At 39.9% G+C, this 13,477-nt stretch overlaps 1 pseudogene; it reads left to right on the forward strand.

Moving 5' to 3' along the window:
- Positions 1–2,710: 2,710 nt before the first annotated feature.
- LOC125084162 (uncharacterized) lies at positions 2,711–2,807 on the forward strand (annotated as a pseudogene).
- The last annotated feature ends 10,670 nt before the right edge of the window (positions 2,808–13,477 follow it).

A 13,477-nucleotide genomic window follows, 5' to 3' on the forward strand; every position in this document is an offset into this window, starting at 1 on the left:
GACTTCCCAACAAGAAAACATTGCTTCTCAAATGTTAGTGGGCTGAACAGTAATTACCTGTAGGGCTTGTCAAGCTCAAGGAAATATAAGTCAATCGCTATTTGGTTAAAACACGTTCCAGGGGCCCTCCCTTGGAGATTCTGATATATTAGGTCTGGTGTAGAGGCTGAGAATTTGCATGTCTCGTAAGTTTCCAAGTCATGGTGATGATGATGATGTCCACGGACCACAGTCTGAATAGTAATAAGCTGTATCAGTAATGCCAAGCTCACGGTTCATGTGAAAATAGGAAGAGATGTCCTGATCTTCAGCAGAGCTGCTGACTCACAATGCCTTTCCATCACCATGCATATATCAAAGAGAAGATGAACAAAAGTCCAAGAGTATGAGTGGGAATAAAACCTGGGGACATTTAATCATTCCAAACATGCCAGGTACAGGATTTAATTATATCCCAATACCCATTGTTACAATCCATTCTATGCAGCAATACAAATGGGGTCCCAGTCTCCAAAGGTGAACTGACCCTAAGAACACTTCTTTGGGTTTTTTTTTTTTTTTTTTTTTTTAAACACAAAACACATCTTTTTGGTCACAAATTCCATTCGCCCCTTTAGGCTCAACTGCATCCGATGGCGTCCAAACCCCATCTCCAATCATCTTAACTACTACTTAAAAAATAAAACATAAATCTTCCCATGAGAACAGTTCTCAAGCAATAGGTAAAGTGATATTTATTTTGCTGAAAACAGGATTCCCCTGTTAGACCAACTGTCAACAAGGCGATCAGCCAGAGTCCTTCAGTCTGTCCTTGTCTAATGCAGCATGGTAATCGGAGAACGGGCCTCCCTCCTCCTCCTCCTCTCTCCCTCCCCTCCCTTCTTTCTGGCTTTCTCTCTTCACAACATTATTTAATCTCTCGGCTGCAGCTTCTTGGGATTAGCTACAGCATCTATTAATAGTTTTACTTCTGTTTACAGTTCCAAGGGGAGAAAAATGGCTCATTCCTTCTCTCCAATCTAGAAGATATGTCTTACTGCAGCAGGAGGAAGACGCCCGGGCCCCGTGAATAACCTATTTCCACAATCATTCCACTGTAAAGATGTTAATGTGCTTCTATGCCGAATGGATCCATTTAATAGGCAGAACAAGTTGGATATAAACTCTTTAATTGCTTTCAGCACACCGATTATCTTCCTGTGTCACCTATTGTATAATGCAAAAATGTTAACAAAAGCACTTACTGAAGACATTATTGGGAATTAAAAAACAAAGAACCATCAGTTGTCACTAAATATGCCTTTCATGTTCCCAAATGAAATGCATTTGAGCACTCAAGAAATAGGATAGAAATGTGCAGGCCTGCCATTGTCAGATGCAAACATCTTCATTAGATTTTGATCCAGCTGCTGCAAGATCTATAAAAAGAGCTATCAAAGCCTGCAACTCATTATTGGTTATTTCAGGAAAACTTCAAAAAACCATCCCCAAACCTGCATGGATCTTTTCTGACAAATTCCCTAGGCTGGGCAGTTGGTTTGCAAGGAGCCGCGTCGGGAGTGCCGTCAAAAACCTCTGCCCAGCCGGCCGCCTGTGATGCCTGAATGCGAGAAGCCACAGCCGCAGAGCCCACCTGTGTTCCGGGGCACTGCCTATCACCACCCAGATATCCTGTTCCGACCAAACGTAATCTCCTTAAAAGCATATAAGTGAAAGTAGCCAAACTCGGGTCTTTATAGACCAAAACAGAAAGATTAATATATGCGATGTCTCCTAACATCCTTTCTCCGTTGCAATAAATCTTCTGATGCATATTGGCGGTCAGCTCATTTATAGCATGTTATTCTCTGCAGAGGCTATTTTAAAAGAGGAAAAAGACTCGTCAGGGGAGTCAGCAGGGAAGGGGAAGAAGAAAGGAAAGGAAAAAGAGAACGAGTCGGGGTTCTGGGGATCGTCTATAGAGAAGGTTAAAGGACGTAATGTGTTAAGTGTCAACATTACCCGCAATCCTTCCTTTGAATTCTGCTGAAACAGAAGGGACCCTACAAAGACTAAAGAGCGTTCATATTAATCACAGTCCCTGGATCTTGACTTGGGGACCTCTTCAGTCAGGCCCAGGTCTCCGGAGGCCTCTGATGGACACCAAACAACTCACAGAGAACAACTGTCAGAGCTGTCACTGTCACTTAGGAAGGACTCTTTCCCCTCTTGGTCTATATGTCTTTCTATTCATGACAAAGAGAAATGCAAATTGTGATCACTCTTATTCAACCTTGGTAAACAAGGAGGGAGGAATACTCTGGACCCCTAAAGCAATCTGCTTGAAAGATTTTTGACTTTGGGGCACCTGGCTGGCTCAGTCAGTAGAGCATGTGACTTTTTATCAGGGTCCTAAGTTCAAGCCCCATACTGGGTGTAGATCCTACTTAAAAAATAAAATAAAATAAAATAAAAAATAAAGATTTTTGGTTCTGTCTTTAATTTACCCACCAAATTATCTGTTTTATGGTCAAAAGTAAATTGAAATGCTCAAAATATTGATGTGATTTCATATCCATTATTTGAATTAGGTACAAGAGCTCACTGGGGCATCAGTTTATTATATTATATTGTTATTAAAGCTATTACCCAAATCTTAATGCTCTGGAGGCCCACAATATGTTTTTTCTTACATATACCATTCTTACTTCTTCCAAACATGACCTTTTCTATGCTCTCTTCGGCAGCACATATACTAAAATTGGAAATAATATACAGAGAAGATTAGCGTGGCCCTTGTGCAAATTCATGAAACATTCCATACTTTTTCAACTAAACAAATAATGTTTATTAATCTTTTTAGAAGGCATTTTAATTTTTTTTTTTTTTTAAGTAGGCTCCATGCCCAGTATGGAGCCCAACGCAGGGCTTGAACTCACACAGTAAGATTAAGACCTGAGCCAAGATCAAGAGTCGGACACTTAACCAGCTGAGCCACACAGGTGCCTGAATTTTTTTAAAAAAGTATTTTTTCTAAGATTGTATTTGTTTATTTGACAGAAAGAGACAGCCAGAGAGGGAACACAAGCAGGGGGAGTGGGAGAGGGAGAAGCTGCAGAGCAGGGAGCCTGATGTGGGACTCAGTCCCAGGACCCTGGGATCATGACCTGAGCCGAAGGCAGACACTTAACAACTGAGCCACCCAGGCGCCCTAAGAAAGTATTTTTAAAAATAACTTGTTCTGGGGGCGCCTGGGTGGCTCAGTGGGTTAAGCTGCTGCCTTCGGCTCAGGTCATGATCTCAGAGTCCTGGGATCGAGCCCCGCATCGGGCTCTCTGCTCAGCAGGGAGCCTGCTTCCTACTCTCTCTCTGCCTGCCTCTCTGCCTGCTTGTGATCTCTCTGTCAAATAAATAAATAAAATCTTAAAAAAAAAAATAACTTGTTCTGCAGTGCTTTGGCAATTGTCGTCCCTCCTGCTGACAGCCTTAGTCAATGGAGTCACGCTGATAAGAACGGCAGAGATGGAGGTCCTTGCTTCCTCCCACCAGAGTGGAATTTTGAGTTGGGAACCCACTGTAGCTGGACAATCTTTCTAAAATGTGAATCCGATCATGAGGCTCCCCTGTGTAACACCATTCAGTGATTTCCTATTGCCCTTCAGATAAAATCACATCCCTGCTGTGTGGCTACAGGCAAGTTATTAAACCTCTTTGTGGCTCAATTTCCTCTTGTATAAAATGGTGATAATAATCATGAAGAAAATATATGTAAGGCACTTAGCACAAAGTTAATAAATGCTCACTATTATTATTATTATTGATATTATCTCATTGGCCATGTTCCTTTTCAGTTTCCCCTTCACCCTGACAGCCATACTCAACAATGAGTTCTTCAACTCCCGTGGGCTTTCTTGCCATTATGCCTTGACCTGTGGTTCTCTTTCTGTTTGCAACACCTTCTTTCTCCTCCTGGCCTTTGGCCAGTTTTAATGCTATTAATTTACAAGCTGTCAGCTTAAATGCATATTATCAAGATGGCCTTTCCTGACCGTAAGGTCAGGTTTGCTTACCCCAATATATGCATGCAATGCACACTTCCTCTACAGTAATACACACCATACATTACTGTAACATTTTGCCTGACTGAAAGATCCATAAAGGACCCAAGGTTAGATATGCCTTGCTCCCCACTTTTTTAGTAGCAAGCACTAGTGGTGGGGGGAATAGATTATAATGCAATGGACAAAGAAAATCTCATTGGATTACAATGACAAAAGATGAGTCCTTGATCACACTGAAATAATCACAGTACGACTCCACTGTGTTTCCATGCTGAGCACCAAGCTGATGGATGCCCCACGCCTTGGAACATTGCTGATCTCGTGGTAGAGAGAAAGGGAACACAATAATCCTCTTAAAATTCCCCAGCAGCAGTGGCACATCTGATTCCCCCTCACATTTTATTGGCCAGGGCAAGTCACATGGCAAAGCCTGACTAATTTACATCAATCAGGGGGGCATCCTTGTGTGGAAAATGCACAACAAAGAGGGACCCTACAATATTCAATAAATGGTTATAGATGCTAAAACTGAGCTCAATGAAGGTTAGTTCAATGAAATGTTTCTTTGCTTCAAGCTGACAAACCTAAATCCCACACCAACTAAAATCTTGCCAGAAACTTCTCTGTTATTCAAAGAGATACTCATTTCTTGAAATTTTTGACTTTAAAAATCACTCTCCTTTCAGTCATGGGACCATGTTTTCTGCCATAGGCACCGGCTGCCTATGTGTGTGATCACAGTTTACAGGTCATACCAGTACACCACATTGGAGGAAAGAAGGATAATTAGGTTCAACAGCATCGACACCATCCCCATAATTTGTTTGCTTACTCTGTGCAAGTTAGTCATACAGACAGATGAGGTAACGTCCAGTCTCATAGGGCTATCCAGTGGAAAGGGAACCTTGGAAATCAGTTCCTCTAACCCCTTAGGTAACACGCAAAAAAGAGCTGAGTGATTTGCCAAACAGTAGCACAGCCAGGATTAAAATACGAATTCCCAGTTTTAAAACAAGTGTTCTTTTGAAATAAGTCAATCAGAGAAAGACAGTTATCATATGATCTCTCTGATACAAGGAATTTGAGAGGCAGGACGGGGGTGCTATAGAGGGTAGGGAAGGAAAAAATGAAAGAAGATGGGATCGGGAGGGAGACAAACCATAAGAGAATCTTAATCTCACCAAGCAGAGGGTTGCTGGGGGGGTGGGGGGGTCGGGATAGGGTGGCTGGTTTATGGACATCGGGGAGGGTATGTACTATGGTGAGGGCTATGAAATGTATAGACCTGGCGATTCATAGACCTGTAACCCTGGGGCAAATAATATATATTAATTAAAAAAATAAATTTTTTAAAAAGTGCTCTTTTAATTATAGCATAGCCTTGCCATAAGGAGGGTCACCAAATGTGAATGATTGCAAGAGGTCACCATTGAACAGATGAGGAAATTGAAACCCAGGGGTAAAGTGACTTTCTCAAAGCTACCCACATTATTAGTTCTATTTTGCTTGGCCACACAGAACCACAAAGAAATCTAAGTTGTTTCAGCATCAAGGATGGTACCTGCTCTCCACTGAAGGCTCAGAGAAATTGTTCATGAACTGAACTGATTGAATTGAATTGAGTTGAACTGAAATCACAGAAAATGTAGAGATGCTTTTCTTTTGCACTACATAACCCTTGTTTTCATTTCCCCTGGAGTTTTAAGCTTGCCAAACCAGCAAGTTATACACCAACAACTATGACTTTGTTAGCTTCTCCTCTATTAATATCCTTGTTCCCTATTCCTTCCGTATTTATAACTACCATCCTTCTCTGAGCAGAAACAGATTAATACCTAGAAATCTTGTCATCTCATGACATTTACAGAACAACATAGGATCTGGAAAGCAAAATCAACAATTATAAGGGCCCTGAAAAATCATTAGACAAAGAACTTTATTCCCTCTGAGTTAAGCAGGTCAGTCAAAAAAATGACATAACCCAGATGTTCTTAAGCCACAGGAACAAATGCTATTAAGTCACTATCTCTCAACAACTAAGTGATATGTACAAGGAATGGGAATTAAATTTGGAGAGAGAATACAGATTCTGGCTGGGCTCCAGGGCTGAAGGGTATTAAATAAGAAAGAAACAATAGCACTGTCAAGTCTAATTGTTTAAAACATAAAACTCTTTCCATATGTCTTGAGATGAACAGAGTTGCACAGCATCGGGATGCACTGTGAAGTCAGGCAAAGAAAAAGAACAGCATGTACCATTTGGAATGAAAAACTGATCTGTGGGGAATTTGACTCTGCTTTCCCCCCTCCCCTTCTCCTCATGTCCCACCCAGGCACTTAGACATTTGAAAATAGCTATAGGAAACACCATGAAGTCTCTTTTTTGTACGAGATTTGACTATAGAATGAGAAATGATGGGCTTTGTGGTCATACAGAATTTGGTTCCAACCCTGACCGTATTACTCCTTGTTATGTGACCTGAGGCTCAACTTTCTGACCTTTAAGCAGAGATTATATTCTTATTGTGCAAGGATGTGTTTAGAATTAAATGAGATAATCCATAATAAAGTCACTAGCATTTGATAGGCATTCATTATGATATACCTTCTTTACGTTTTCCTTTAAACAATGGAGATGCAATCATCCACATAGCAGCTCCATATAATTCTGTGATGAAATGAGAACAATTTTTCACTCATTGACAATAAATTGAGAGATGCCTGCATCTCATCTCTTCGATTAACGAACACAGATTTACTGAGTGCACTATTCACAGGCAAAGCTCTGCGGTAGGTATGATAAAGGTCACAAAGTGTTCTTAGACAAAATGTATGAAATGAAGGCATTTGCTCAAGACTCCTTTTGTCATTTATGACTTTAAGTAATCAAGAGTACCTGGTCTTTAAAGTATTTTTACTAACAAAATAAGTATTTTTATTTATGGAATGTATGAGTTCAGTATAGAAAAATGATGAAAAAAAAGAAAAAAATACTTAGGGTACCTGGGTGGCTCAGTTGGTTAAGCGACTGCCTTTGGCTCAGGTTATGATCCTGGAGTCCCAGGATCAAGTCCCACCTGGGGCTCCCTGCTCAGCAGGGAGTTTGCTTCTCCTTCGGACCCTCTCCCATCTTGTGCGTTCTCTCATTCTCTCTCATATGAATAAAGAAAATCTTAAAAAAAAACAAAAAACAAAAAAACTTAAACTCCAGCTAGAATTAGTGAGTTTTATTTCATACTAGATTTGTTGGATACTATGTTTCTAACGAGTTTTGTATTACAGGTATGTATCTGTATCTTTGTCTGTATCCATAAAGCCACAGAAAAAGTACTGTACTTGGGGTTCAACCTCTGCCCTCCCATATTCTAATGGGAAGAATTGTCCTTGTGTTGTAGCTGGAATCTCGATTTCCTCACTGTAAAATTAGATTTCCCTCATAGATTTCCTAAAGTCACTGCCATATGTAGAAGTTAAAATGTAGCATAAAACACTTGTGACTCTTCACTACTGTACTGTGTGCGTGTGTGTATATGTATTTATAAAAAATATGTTCCTTGCCAACAACACAACTCTACAGCAATTTCATGGAGATAGCTAGCATCACATGAAAGCAATTTCACATAATACACTAAGTTGTCAATAAATGAAAAGTTCTCAGAAGACTCAAACTGCTGTTTCAGTATCTCCTAGGAGAGGCCAGAAATGGTTTTGAGGCTAATACCAGAGTTCTTCTCCTTTGGTCCTTTAGGGCTACTATGGATCACAAGGATGATCACAGGCCAGTTGGATGTACAGAGTTTTGGAGATTTAATTGATCTCATGATGCCTTACCTGTGGCTATAATTAAAACCCCACCTCAAGACTACTAAGGGCAGGAAAAATTCCAGGAAGATTTTACGGAAGAGGCACTGCCCAATGTTACAGTATTTTTGACCTTCACCTCCCAACTCCCCCTTGACCTCATCACTAAAACAGCATAAATTCCACTGCAAATAACTAGAATCATTAACACCAGAACCAGGAGGTGGAGGCTTGGGAAGCTCACATTGTTAGCAGTCTCATCATCTTTATGACCTCCTAGCACTGCAAATATCACTCCATGGAGCCCTACATACTTCACATTTCTAACTATTCCAAATTCCCGGTGTGTCTGAATATTTTAATTTCTCATATATTATTTATAAGGACCGGCACCCATATATCAAACAGCCTTTTTAATATAGCTTTTACAACAAAAATTGAAAACATACATTCTTTTCCTGTTCCACAATTATTGCAATCTAATGCAGAAATTTGCCCTGATAGAAGGAAAAATACAGAATAAGGAGAAGGGTATTTTCCATCATAAAAATTTTAACTTGGAGAAGAAAAAGGGCAATTACATAAACAAGTCAATTCAGCCTTAGGGAACGTGTAGCTCACACCGATTTCTGATTGAAAGCCAGCTGAAGAAAGGAGAAGAAACAGATTTAAACTCTTGCTGCATAATTCATCCCACCCCTGTTCGAATATTAAGCCTCTGCGTGATTATTACTAGGTTCTTGTTATGTTAACCTTCATTGACCTCTTCAACAAACGACCCACACAACGCCTACTGACTCAGAATCTCTACAAACGAAGACAACTTCACGTTTATTTTCAAAATAGAACTGAAACGTGACATGGGTGATTTCAATACAGGTGTTGCTCAAAAGACACCGTGTATGTCCATGGTGCCCACAGTCATAGGAGAAGTACTTGACGTGGGTATTGGTAACACCTTCCCCATCCCCATCCCCACCCCCACTCCCCAATCGCCCCTTTAGTGACCTTGCTGCATACACATGTAACGCTGTTAGATTCTTTTGTCCCATACTCCATCCCATTCCTGGGATCCTCGAGCCTCCTAAATGATTTGTTCCGATTTGCATACGTGAAGGCTCATCCTTTGCACAGTAAAGTTCTGCAGGCTTCTGACAGATATGCAGTGTCATGTGTTCATCCTTACAGTGTCATATAGAATGGCTCTAGCTAGCCTTAGGATTGTGTGCTTTTGCATCAGGCAGCGACTTTAGCGGGTACAGTGTCCTCCAGTGGCTGCTTTGTTCAATCTAATTGTCATTAAGCCTCAGAGCAATAGACAAATAACAACTATTGACTTGGGAGGTAACAGTTGTAACCAAATATCTGTCTGTGCCTTTCTCTGGGTATGTAACTCTCCAGCTTAGTGCGCTGGGTTGCTGCCCTCCAGGAAGAATATCAAATAACGCCCCTAGGCTTGAGAATGGGGGGAGAATTGAAAACAAGTTCACGTTTATGGTACCTAGTACATCACAGAAAGAATAAAAATGTTAAAAAGATAACAACAGGGTCTTCATCTGAAAGATTTTTTTCCTTGGGCTTAATACATACTTCTATTTCCATTGTGTTCTTTATTGCTGAGAAAAGTGATAGATAAAAAGTTTTAAAATGTTTTTGAGAGAAATTTAGGTCCATATATGTATAATCAAAGCACTAGTTTTGATGACAACAATTATCGTCATCTCTCTTTGGGTGTGTTTTCAACAAACACAGACCCCACTAATGGTAAATTACTTGGCCTTAAGGTTAGAGTTCTTAGATGCATTATATCGACAGAAGCAGAGAGAAGATTACAGCAGTCCCTGGAAAGGAGACCTCACATTTCCTTGTAAGTACAGATACCTTACAAACTAGTCGAAGGGTACATAACTTTGAACTCGGGAGAGAGAATAGGCAGAAATCAATACTGAATATTTAAAGGTAACAATGTTTGGGAGAAAAATTTATTCTCATAGCCAAGTCCTGAATCCAGAGAAGAATGTATATCTCTGAGGAAAGTACTTTTCATCCATCACTCAGAAACCACGAGTATATGATATTTTGAAAATGTTGAGTTTCTTTTCTTTGAGTTAGGGAAATGTCTATTTTACTAAACCATGCTCTCCCAGGGGTATATTTTTCTAAATCGACATTTTCTTATGAAGGTAATCTCCCACTCAACCATGCACCTTGCAAAGCTAAGCCCGGGTCAGAGTACTCTTGAAGAGAAGATAAAGACCTGGAAATATCAACAGAGAGAAAATCAGTAAATCTTTTCTAATGCGAATTCTGCTTTGACAAATTCTTGAAAGAGCCATTTGTACCTCTTCATTTAGACTCTCTGTTGATTAATGGAAATGAAAAAATAATTCTCTCACTTGCCGCTTGTGCTGCTTTAGAAACCCCAAAGAGAGTCAACAAAGGACAGTGGAGCCTTCTACTTCTTTGTCCACAATAACTGAGCTTCTTGGGTTGGAAGAAAAGGAAATGTTGATCTCCCGGGCTTGTTTAGCTTTGCTTTTTTAATTTCTAAATGCCAGCCTGGGAATTCTGCCTAAAATGGTAATAAGTTGCATTGATACTACACCTTTCATCCAGGAGGCACATGCTTCTCTGAGTTCTGAAACACAGCCATCCTGGAGCTGAAAAGCAGTAACTGTTTTAATGTTGAACATTTATTCAGTGCCATGATTATACAAGGTGGAAGAAATTGTTTGAAACAGTACCAAAATTTGCAGTAACAAAGATTGTGGGCTGTGGGTTTTGAAAGTATCCCAGATGCAGTCTGTTTTGTGCTTTCCTATGCATATGGAATATTTACATATCCCTTTTTAGTCTTAAGATTCCTAAGATGCTCACTTTTGTGGTCCTCAGTTTAGGTTCAACATACACTGCAAAAAATCAGGAAGAATGCATTAAGTCCCTTCTTTTAGAAAAACCTTTGATATTTAGAATACACCTCAAGAAAAAGGACAGTGAGAAAGAATTCTGCCACTACTTTTATTTTCTACCTCCTAAAAGAACTTCTGTCTCTGAAAAGAGCAGATGAGGGAAAGAGGTGACAAAGACTCACCCAGGAACTCCTGACCACATATCTCCTAGCTGATTTCTCTTCTGTTAGGCCAAGGGACCAAGAGGGTATCTATCACTGGATTGAAAACTTAACAGGTCAGGAGCCCAGTCTTGCTCATTGTTACTAACCTCAAGACTCAGGCAGATAATAGCTCTTCAATAAATCCTTATTAAATTAATAAATGATTGGTTTTTCTTATTCTGAAAACACAGAGACCACAGCCTGTGACACTTTCAATGCTTGAGCAGAAATTTGTTTTTACTTAATAGCAAGAGGAGGGGGGAAATAATGATGAAGAAAGCAAGCATGAGGGGCTAATCTGAGAGATGCTGAAAACAGGTTCGTGTGCCCTCCACAAACCAGCCCCCTCTCAGTTTATTGCTGTCAGGAATCAGACTGCATTATTATGCTCCCCCCACACACACACTACAAACAAACCGAAGACTCATCAGTCTTTTATAGCTGCACCTAAAATGAGGCTAAGCTGTCCTCTCCTGACAGCAAGTTTTCAAAGGGGAACAGAAAAGGGAAGGTGGGTTGCCAAAGAAGATCCAGTCAAGGGGTTTCGAAGTCCAGGCCCCAGGTCTTGCCAACAGTAGATCTGTGAGACTTCTAAGCCCCTATTCCTTCTAGGACTCAGTTTCCTCATCTGTCAAGTGAGAAGCATGAATTAAAATCTAATCTAGGTGATTTGGGGAAGGGACCCAAGACTGGGACTTGCATTTCATGGCCCTAGAATCCAAATCTGCAATTAGATTAACATCTTCTACTTCTTTGTTTTGCTTGAGTGGTCTTGGAATCACACAGGCAAACATGGCTCACTATATGACCATCTATCTAGTCATACTCTTGTTACTCTGAGAGCCACGGGGAACCCCATTTGGTTTAGAAAGATGATTGGTCTAGAAAGATGATCAGTCCAGACTAAAAATCCTAAAGCAAAGACCAGCATATTTGGCTTATTTTATACTTGAGGCAACCAAGTCTCTGAAAGGTTAACTGTCCAGCCTAAGCTGTCCAGTCAGGAAGAGAAAAAAATAAAATAAAATGGTTCTTAAACTCAGGTCTCTGGCATCTCAGCTGAGGTTTCTCACACCACTTTTCCCTACATCTTTACAACTGGGTAAGTTGGGAATTTATGAGGTTGATTAAAGCCTTGTTTGTTTGTTTGTTTTACTTTAAGCAGAATTTCTGCATTTTAGTGGCGACACTGCAAACATTGTAGGAGAAATACCTTCTGGCTTTAATAAGCAAACAAACAAATAAAAAATAACAACAAAAAAAACCTTCTGAAGCTCATTAAAACCTGTCCACACTACCCCTATAAGAATCATTACTGATGTAAAACATTCAAAGTCTGGAATTTTGCTGTCATTTCACAAAATACATAATTTGAGCCAATCCTGATAAATATTGGTATCACTTTATTCAAGCATAGCTTTCAACTTCCAGATAGTTAATAAATTGGATTCTAACAGTCTGCAGAGAATATACAGTAAGATAAAAACATCTTGCAAAAATTTACTGTATATTTTAGGATGAGTCGAAATATCAGCAACCATTGCAAATGCATTTACAGGATTTTTAGAGTAGCACATTTCATCATAAACGGCTCTGTGATTCAGGATTAATAATGGAAAGAACAACCTTTAAAATAAAGTAAATGCATTTGGAGCAATTACTGAGGTGATATCTGTCACACACACACACACACACACACACATACACACACACACACACACACACACACAAAGCCCAGTTAATAACTTGCAAGTTGATGTGATATATTCCTTAGCCTACCCTGTTGGGAAAGATTTATCTTTTGTGTTAAACTTCAGGTTGAAAAATTAAAATAAAATTTGATGTCTCCGTGGTGAACTGCCTTCCTCTATTTTCTTTACCTCTTAATTTCTATCATTACCAACTTTAGAATTGTCTCTTTGATCTTACACAGTATTTCAAAAGATGGTATAGATGCCAAAGGACTGCCAAAACAAAGTTATAAATAAACTATGCCCCTACACATATACATCTCAAGGTGTTAATCAAAAAGGACATAAATCATGAATACATTTTACCTTCATACAAATGAATGTTACCACCACGTGTCCGATGTATTTTTGTCCTATTACTTTTCTTTACAGCTGCTGTCTCAAATAGTTTCAGAGGCCATGAGTTAGTTTGAATTTCCTTGCTTAGTGACAAGTCAACCTTTACTCCTTACACTCCCAAGGCACTGCTCAATGAGTCTGTATCTAGTAAATGAAATATGGAAAGAGGGAAAAGAGAACCTCTTTTCTCATCTTCTCTTTCCCCTCACTCAGTTCCCGTTTTTCACGTGCCCCCCTTTCCTTCCACTGTCACCCTCCTCTCTTCTACCTCCCCCTCCTCCCACCTTCCTCTTTCAGTCTCCTCGGATGACTTCTTTCTTTCCTCCCTAGCACACCTGGGTAAGCAGTCAGGAAGAACTGGAGGGAAAGAAGGTGTCGAACATCTGGGACCCGCCAGTCCAAAACTAAATTAACAGCACGTTAAAGAACTCATG

Source organism: Lutra lutra, chromosome 13, assembly GCF_902655055.1.
Source record: "Lutra lutra chromosome 13, mLutLut1.2, whole genome shotgun sequence".
NCBI classification, from domain to species: domain Eukaryota; kingdom Metazoa; phylum Chordata; class Mammalia; order Carnivora; family Mustelidae; genus Lutra; species Lutra lutra.